The sequence below is a fragment of the Dromiciops gliroides genome, chromosome 3 (assembly GCF_019393635.1).
Source record: "Dromiciops gliroides isolate mDroGli1 chromosome 3, mDroGli1.pri, whole genome shotgun sequence".
Lineage (NCBI taxonomy): Eukaryota > Metazoa > Chordata > Mammalia > Microbiotheria > Microbiotheriidae > Dromiciops > Dromiciops gliroides.
Window position 1 is genome coordinate 146,701,449 of NC_057863.1, and position 9,417 is coordinate 146,710,865.

At 35.2% G+C, this 9,417-nt stretch overlaps 1 pseudogene; it reads left to right on the forward strand.

Moving 5' to 3' along the window:
* The first annotated feature begins 2,026 nt into the window (after nucleotides 1-2,026).
* LOC122745932 lies at nucleotides 2,027-2,477 on the forward strand (annotated as a pseudogene).
* Nucleotides 2,478-9,417: the final 6,940 nt, after the last annotated feature.

Here is a 9,417-nt window from a genome sequence, read left to right on the forward strand (position 1 = left end):
TGAGGTGAAACATCATATAAAGAGGTACAAAAAACCTATTACAATAGAGGAAAAGAAGGGAGGTGTGAGCATTGCTTCAAGCTAATTATCATCAGATTTGGTTCAAAGAGGTAATAACATACATTCATTTGGATAAAAAATTAGCTTATTCTTTATGGAAGTAAAAAGGTAAGGGTAAAAGGGGGAACTGATATAAGGGAGGGCAGATTGGTGGAGGAAGGGGTAAGAAGAAAAATTTTGGAGGGGAGGAATAGAATGAAAGAAGGGGGAAAAGTATAAAGGGGGTAAATAGAATGGATGGAAATAGACAGTTAGTAATAATAACTGTGAATGTGAATGGGATGAACTCTGCCATAAAATGGAAATGAATAGCAGAGTGGATTAAAAGCCAGAGTCCTAAAATATGCTGCTTACAGGAAACACATTTGAAGCAGAGATATACACACAGAGTAAAGGTAAAAGGTTGGAGCAAAATATATTATGCTTCAGCTGATGTCAGAAAAGCAGGGGTAGCAATCCTTATCTCAGACAAAGCAAAAGTAAATATAGATCTAATTAAAAGAGATAAGGAAGGAAACTACATCTTGCTAAAAGGTATTATAGATAATGAAGCAATATCAATATGTAACATGTATGTGCCAAGTGGTATAGCATCCAAATTCTTAGAGGAGAAGGTAATTGAGCTACAAGAGCAAATAGACAGCAAATCTCTACTAGTCGGGGATCTGACTCTTTCCCTCTCCGAATTAGATATATCTAGCCACAAAATAAATAAGAAAGAAGTTAAAGAGATGAATAGACAGTTAGAAAAGTTAGATATAATAGATGTCTGGAGAAAACTGAATGTGGATAGAAAAGAATATGCCTTTTTTATCAGAAGTCCATGAGGGCAGCTAGGTGGCACAGTGGATAGAGCACTGGCCCTGAATTCAGGAGGACCTGAGTTCAAATACGGCTTCAGACACTTAACACTTACTGGCTGTGTGACCCTGGGCAAGTCACTTAACCCCAATTGCCTCACACATACACACACACACACAAAACCAACAAAAAACAAAATCAAATAAACAAACAAACAAAAAAAGAAGAGCATGGCACATATTCAAAAATTGACCATGTATTAGGGCACAAAAATCTCATAGTCAAATGTAGATAGGCAGAAATAGTAAAAGCATCCTTCTCAGATCATGATGTAATAAAAATTACATATAATAAAGAGTCATGGAAAGGTAGGCTGAAAATTAATTGGAAACTAAATAATCTCATTCAATGAATGGGTCAAACAACAAATCATAGAAACAATCTAAAACTTCATCCAAGAGATGACAATAAAAGAAACAACATACCAAAACCTATGGGATGGATCCAAAGCAAAGTTTAGGGGAAATTTTATATCTCTAAATGCTTACATAAATAAAAAAGAGAAAGAGGAGATCAATGCATGCAAGTAAAAAAGCTAGAAAAAGAACAAATTAAAAATCCCCAATTAAATACTAAATTAGAAATCCTAAAAATTAAAGGAGAAATTAATGACATTGAAAGCAAGAAAATTATAGAATTTATCAATAGAATTAAGAGCTGGTTTTATGAAAAAAAAGAACAATAAAATAGGTAAACCTTTGGTCTGTTTGATTAAAAAAAGGAAACAAGAAAACAAAATTACCATTATCAAACATGAAAGGGGTGATTTCACCACCAATGAAGTGGAAATTAAACTAGTAATTAGGAATTATTTTTTCCAACTTTATACCAATAAATTTGACAATCTAAATGAAATGGATATTTTCTTGCTGCCTCCTCTCTTGCTTGCTGCCTTAGGGCTCCTCTGTCTGTCTACTAGGGAGGACCTGGGGCTGGGCTGCTCTTTGAGTCTGGGCCACCACCTATGGTGATTTCCTTGCCTTGGGTAGAAACCAGGGAGCATCACAGGCCATGTGAGAGGGGGTCTTTCTCTCTTTTTCACCCCACTAGCTTCATAGGAGCTACCTGGAACTTCTGAGAGACTGGGAGACAAATTGCTATGAAAATGATGCATCCTGTTGCCAGTGGTAATACTGCTTATTGTGGGCCTGGCAAGGTTTCCCACCTCAGTGAAGACAATATGAGAGCTGCCCATCAATTTAACTTGTATTCCTCTCAGCAAAATAAAGACAGCCACACAGTCAGCCACAAACCAATTGCTTGACAGAGGCAAGACTGGCTAAATAAAACACACTTGCAGGCTAAAAATGGCAGAAGCATAGTGACAAAAGATGAACTCAAGAAAAAGAAAAAGCTTAATCTATCTGGTAAACATGACAGGCCCTCAGGGACCACCATATAAGCACAGGACAACCCCTTGGAACTACCAAAGCAGCTGGATTTAAGACAAGTCCAGGCAGATCTTTGGGTGTAACTAAACTGCAGGATACAAAATCATCCCAGGGAGACCTCCAGCAAAAAAGCAGCAAGTCTTCAGGTGTTCCAGTGATGCCTAACACATAATGAGCTAGACTTTATGTTGTGCTTTACCTTCATGTGAAAGGCTGTCTAGAGAATTGGATTTGTGCACTGCTGAACATCTCCTGATTCCAGTTTCTTTTGAACATTTTATTGTTGCCATGCTGAAGAGAAAGAAGTCTTAAAATAATGTTTTGCTTCTATATAATCTACCAAGTATGATGTGGGGTTGGTTCTTTTTTTTTTTTTTTTGAGGGGGGTAAAAACTGTTTTTTGTCATGATAAAACACTGAAATAGCATGTTAAAAACTGTCTATACTTTGAAATGGTCAGTGAGAAAAAAATGGCCTTTTTTCCCGCATAGTATGATAGTTTTTTGGAACTTGAATTGCTCATTTTATAAAATGTAACTCTGCTTTTCATAAAATAGTATTCACTGTTCTGTATTAACACTGTTGGTCAGAATATGATATAAAATACAAATGAGTTTCTTTAATTTTTTTTCTTTTTCAATGCATTCTTATGCCTTATTTATGAATAAATTGATGCTTTAGTATCTTAAATAAGGAGCTAATACATATGCAAATTACCCTGGATTTGTGACAAAATTAATTTTGATTAACTATTCTTTAGGATCAGATATAGCTATCTCAAGTCTTCCACTGGATATTTAAAAAATAATGGCACCACATATTGGCAGAAAAAATTAATAGGACAATAACAGAAAGTTGATATTTAGTATTTTAGGTTCTATTTTTACATCACACTCAGATTGACTGAAAAAGGTCCTGCTTTAGATTATCCTTACTTTTAAAGATAAACATTTATCAAAGTAATTTAACTATCCAGTCCCAATTGATGAGTATTTGTATTTGTTTGAACAAATAGAAATTATATGTATACTCATTCTAAAACACTATATGAGGATCTTTGAGTTTCTTTAAAACAAAAACAAAGACCTGGATCCAGTTGTTCAGTCATTAGTCCATTGTAAGGATAACTGTAAGATTTGATGTAAAAAGAGAAATTTACTTTTACATATTAAAAAAAATTAAAGATAGACAATTCAGGTGCTTATAGTAGTAAATGCAACTCTGTACTTCATTTCTAACAGATGTACAGTAAAATTTTATCACATTTTTTCAGTAAAATTGCCTAATTCAGAATACTTATTCAAGAGATTTTTCAATTCTGGATAGGTTTTGTTCCCTCTATATTCTTATATTATCTTAGTGCATATATTTTTAAATATAGAATAACAATATGTTTATAAACCCTAAGATGTATCAGAATATTTTTCTTTGCTTTTTTTAAGTATATATATATACATATATACACACACACATACATATAAGGCTGTAAATACATATTAATTTCATTTATTAAAATTAAACAATATAGTAAAATCATTGAAATTTTGTTTTGTAATCAGATAACTTTGATCTTTAATTTTTTAAGGTTTATTTTTCCCACAGATAATTATGGAGGAAATAATTACCAGTTAACTAATATCAGCACATTGTCCTCTGCTGTAAAAAGTCTGACAGATACTGTGTATGTTTTTATGTCCATGAACTTGAGCTACTTGTGTGCAATCATGTGCATAGGAATGGAGTAGTGTTCGTGCTTTGTATCTACATCATTATATAGATGTATATTTATTAATAAAGTCATTACTTTAAAACAAAAAATAAATTAAATGGATAAATATTTACAAAAATACAAATTGCCCAGGTTAACTGAAGAGGAAATATAATCCTTAAATAAGCACATATTAGAAAAAGAAATTAAACAAGTCACTAATGAACTCCCTAAGAAAAAATCTCCAGAGCCATAGGGGTTTACAAGTGAATTCTACCAAACTTTCAAAGAACAATTAATTCTAATATTATACAAATTATTTGGAAAAATAAGTGAAGAGGGAAATTCCTTTTATGACACAAATATGGTGTTGATACCAAAACCAGGCAGAGCCAAAAAAAGAGAAAGAAAATTATCGACCAATTTCCTGAATGAATAATGATGCTAAAATCTTAAATAAGATATTAGCAAGGAGATTATAGCAAGTGAACAGCAGGATAATACACTACAACCAGGTGGGATTTATACCAGGAATCGAGGGCTGGTCCAACAGTATAAAAACTATCAATATAATCAACCACATCAATAAGAAAATTAACCAAAATCAGATGATTATCTCAATAGATGCAGAGAAAGCTTTTGACAATACAGCACCCATTCCTAATTAAAACACTAGAGAGCATAGAAATAGGTGGAGCTTTCCTTAAAATATTAAACTGTATGTACCTAAAACCATCCGCAAGCATTATATATAATGGAGATAATTTAGAGGCCTTCCCAATAAGATCAAGGATGAAACAGGGATGTCCATTATCACCTCTATTATTCAATATTGTAATAGAAATGTTAGCATTAGCAATCAGAGAAGAAAAAGGATTTAAAGGAATTAGAATAAGCAAGGAGGAAACAAAACTATCACTCTTTGAAGATGATATGATGATATAGTAAGAGATAATCAAGTAAAAAATTACTTGAAACAATGAAACAACTTTAGCAAAGTAGCAGCATAGAAAATAAACCCACATAAATCATCAGCATTTCTATACATGACCAAAAAAGTCCAGCAACCAGAGATAGAAAGAGTAATTCCATCTAAAGTAATGGTAGACAATATAAAATACTTGGGAGTCTACTTGCTCAGACAAACCCAGGAACTCTATGAACACACTTACAAAATACTTTTCACACAAATCAAATCAGATCTAAATAACTGGAAAAATATCAATTGCTCATGGATAGGCCAAGCTAATATAAATAAAAATGACAATTCTCCCCAAATTAATTTACTTATTCAATGTCATACCAATCAGACAACCTAGACATTATTTTATAAAGCTAGAAAAAATAATAACAAAATTCATCTGGTAAAACAAATGGTCAAGAATATCAAGGTAACTAATGAAAAAAACTTTACAGGAAGGTGGGCTAGCTGTACCAAATCTGAAGCTTTACTCTAAAGAGGCAATCATCAAAACTATTTGGTGCTGGTTAAGAAATAGAGTGGTGGGGTCGCAGCTAGATGGCGCAGTAGATAAAGCACCGGCCCTGGTTTCAGGAGGACCTAAGTTTAAATCCGGTCTCAGACACTTGACACTTGCTAGCTGTGTGACCCTGGGCAAGTCACTTAACCCTCATTGCCCTACAAAAACAAAACAACAACAAAAAGAAATAGAGTGGTGTATCAAAGGAATAGGTTAGGCACAGGAGACACAGTAGTAAAATGACTTTTGTAATGTACTGTTTGACAAACCCAAAGTCTCCAGCTTCTAGGATAGGAACTCTGTATTTCACAAAAACTGCTGGGAAAACTGGAAGAGAGTATGGCAGAAACTAGGCATACACCAACATCTGACACCTTATACTAAAATAAGGTCAAAATGGGTACATGATTTAGACATAAGAGGTGATACCATACATAAATTAGGAGAGGAAGGAATAGTTTACCTCTCAGATTTGTAGAAAGGAGAATAGTTTATGACCAAAGGAGGGATAGATAATCTTATGAAATGCAAAATGGATGATTTTGACTACATTAAATTAAAAAGTTTTATACAAACAGTATCAATGCATCCAAAATTAGAAGAGAGGCAGAAAGCTGGGAAATAATTTTTATAGCCAATACTTCTGATAAAGGCCTCATTTCTGAAATATATAGGGAACTAAATCAAATTTATAAGAATCCAAGTCATTCCCCAAATGAGAAATGGTCAAAGGCAGGCAGTTTTCTGATGAAAAAAATCAAAGCTATCTATTGCTAAATGAAAAAATGCTCTAAATCACTATTGATTATATAAATGCAAATTAAAACAACTCTGAGGCACCACCTCACCCCTATCAGATTGGCTAATATGACAAAAAAAAAAAGGAAATAATAAATGTTGGAGAAGCTGTGGAAAAATTGGAACACTAATGCATTGTTGGTGGAGCTGTGAACTGATCCTGCCATTCTGCATAGCAATTTGGAACTATGCCCAAAGGGCTATAAATCTATGCATACCCTTTGACCTGCAAATACCACTATTAGGTCTTTTCCCCAAAGAGATCATAAAAAGGGGAAAGGACGCATATGTACAAAACTATTTATAGCAACTCTCTTTGTGGTGACAATGAATTGGAAATTGAGGGGATGCCTATCTATTGCGGATCACCTGAACACATTGTGGTATATGAATGTAATGGAATCCCATTGTGCTTTAAGAAATGATGAGCAGGTAGATTTCAGAGAAACCTGGAAGGATTTACATGAATCGATGCTGGAAAACATTGTACACAGTATCAACAACATTGTGTGTTTATCAACCATGATAGACTTGAATCTTCTAAGAAATACAATGGTTCAGGGCAGCTAGGTGGTGCAGTAGATAAAGCACCACCCTTGGATTCAGGAGGACCTGAGTTCAAATCGGGTCTCAGACACTTGACACCTACTAGCTGTGTGACCCTGAGCAACTGACTTAACACTCATTACCTCCACCAAAAAGAAATAAAGAAAAACAATGGTCCGGATAGTTCAAAAGGACTTATGATGGAAAATGGTCTCCAAATCCAGAAAAAAAAGAACTGTGGCATTTAGATGCATATTGAACCAGACTGTTTCTATTTTTTTTTTTGAGGTTTTTCCCTTTTGCTGTAACTCTTCTTTCACAGCATGACTAATGCAGAAATATGTTTATTGTGATTGTACATACATAACCTATATCAGATTACATGCTGTCTTGGGAAAGGGAGAATGAGGGGAGGGAAGGAGAAAAACTTGAAACTAGAAATCTTATAAAAACTAATGTTGAAAACTATCTCTACTTGTAACTGGAAAATAATAAAATACTGTTATGAAAAAAGAAAAAAAAAGAAAAGGTTCTTATTGCCTCTCTAATCCACATTCAGTTGGATTCCTCTAAAGCTCATCCACTGGCCTCACAGAATCCTATCTCCACAGGCAATTAAGGGTATTAGGCATCTCATTAGGGATGACTTATCCTCTGTTCTCTTAGTCTTCTGCACTAGTCCTTGTAATTCTCAGATCCTTCTGGCTTGTGAGCTCTTTGGTTGTTGGTTGTGTCTTGTCTGAGACCTGAGCAGTAAATGCTTGTTGGATTCCTAGGACACCTGTGGCCCCTAATCCCTATACTCTCCTGAATCTCATTCTCCATGATTCCACTGTTTTCACCATTGATTTGTGTAGTGTCTTTTTCAGTGTGCCCCTAGATGTTAATTGCCAGTTCCTTCTTTCTTTTTCCTGGGACAGTCAGCAGTATACTGGGACTGTTCTGCCCCAGAGCCTCTCATACTCACAAATGTTGAAAACAGACCTTGCTGATCTTAAATTTCCATTAGACTCCACCTTCCTCCAGTATGTAGATGATTTACTCCTTATCTCCTAGATATCCAGTCTTCAAAAGCTGATTCCATTTTTCTTACCTTCTTTGTTCAAAAAAGCCATAAAGTATCTTGTTCTCAGGTTTAAAGTTTTAGTACATTGGATATTAGCCAATAGTCTCCATCTTGCTTGATTAAAGATCTCTCTATTATCCAAACCTAATATAATTTTCTCCAGGTATAGTGCTCTCAACCCAGCAAATTTCCTCCCTGACAAAGATGTTGGGAACACTGACCACATTGAGGGTCATGATTGTATTAAAATTATTGACTGTTTTTTACCCCCAACCCTGCCCAAAGGAAATCTCCTAAGAAACTGAGGTAGAAAACTCAAATTATTCCTGATACACTGATGGTTCCTACCTCCGAAATGATTCTGGTAAATTAACTGTTTGGTATGTTATCTAAACAACTGAGGAGGCATTGAGTCAGTATAGTGTGACTGGGGAATGTAAAGAAACCCAAAGACCCTGTAAGGTCCAAATTTAGTAATGGAAGAGTTAATTGGGTGGCTTGCCTTAATATTGAGGTAAGAAAAGAAACAGCCTCTTTCAAAAACAAAACAGGTTTATTAATGGGAACAAGTTTAAAACTCTATCTGAATCACACAAGTTAGATTAATAGAACTAGAAACAATGTATAAATTTCTGGGGTAAAAAGGCCCCAGGCACCCAATTCTGCCTCCAGCCCAGCTAGCTCCAAAGGGCTAGCTTTGCTTCAAAGAAAACAGAAACTCACCAATACCTGAAATCTTCAGCTTTAAGGAGAATCAGCTTGCAGTCTCTTCTGTTTTTGTCTGAAGGTTAAACACCAGCAGCTGCTCTAAATGTCTGCCTTCCTTCCCCATTTCCCTCAGAACCATCTCTAACTGCCCTTCTTCCTAACTCCCCCTGAAACAAACTGTATCTGACTTTTCCACAGGATGGGGAGGGGCAGTTCTTAGCCATGCTGAGTCTCAGATTGGCTCAGCAGACCCACATGGGCTGTCCCAATTATAATCTAGTCAGGCCCACATGGGTGTGGGAAGCTATTAGAGGAAGGCTAGTTATTTAGTTTCAATAAATGTTCCCTGTGGTCAGAGTTCCTCTTGTTTGTTCAATTATCTCTCAAAGTACACACCCATCTTCCCTTAGTCTTTTAAGCTTACTTTTTTCTTTTCAGTCTGACCATAATGAAGCAAAGATAGGGTTATGAAAACCCCAAATTACAATTAATTCCTTACAACCCTAACCTCAAGAAATCCTTAAACTTTTCCAAGGGAAAAACATCTCTGCCTCGCACCTCAGTAATGTGTTGTGGCCAAGCACGAAGACCCTGGTCTGCAAGGAACAAAAATGATATATAAGATATGGATGGGTGTTGATAGCCCATTATTCAAACTCTAGGCATTACCTTCCCAGTTTTGCATTTTCCTGTCATTTGTTTGTAATCCCTTCCCCAGTTATTTTGACAGCTTCCTTTGTATGTAAACAGACAAAGAAATTAGCTCTTTTCTTATTTAGTCAGAGAGTCTCCATAGTG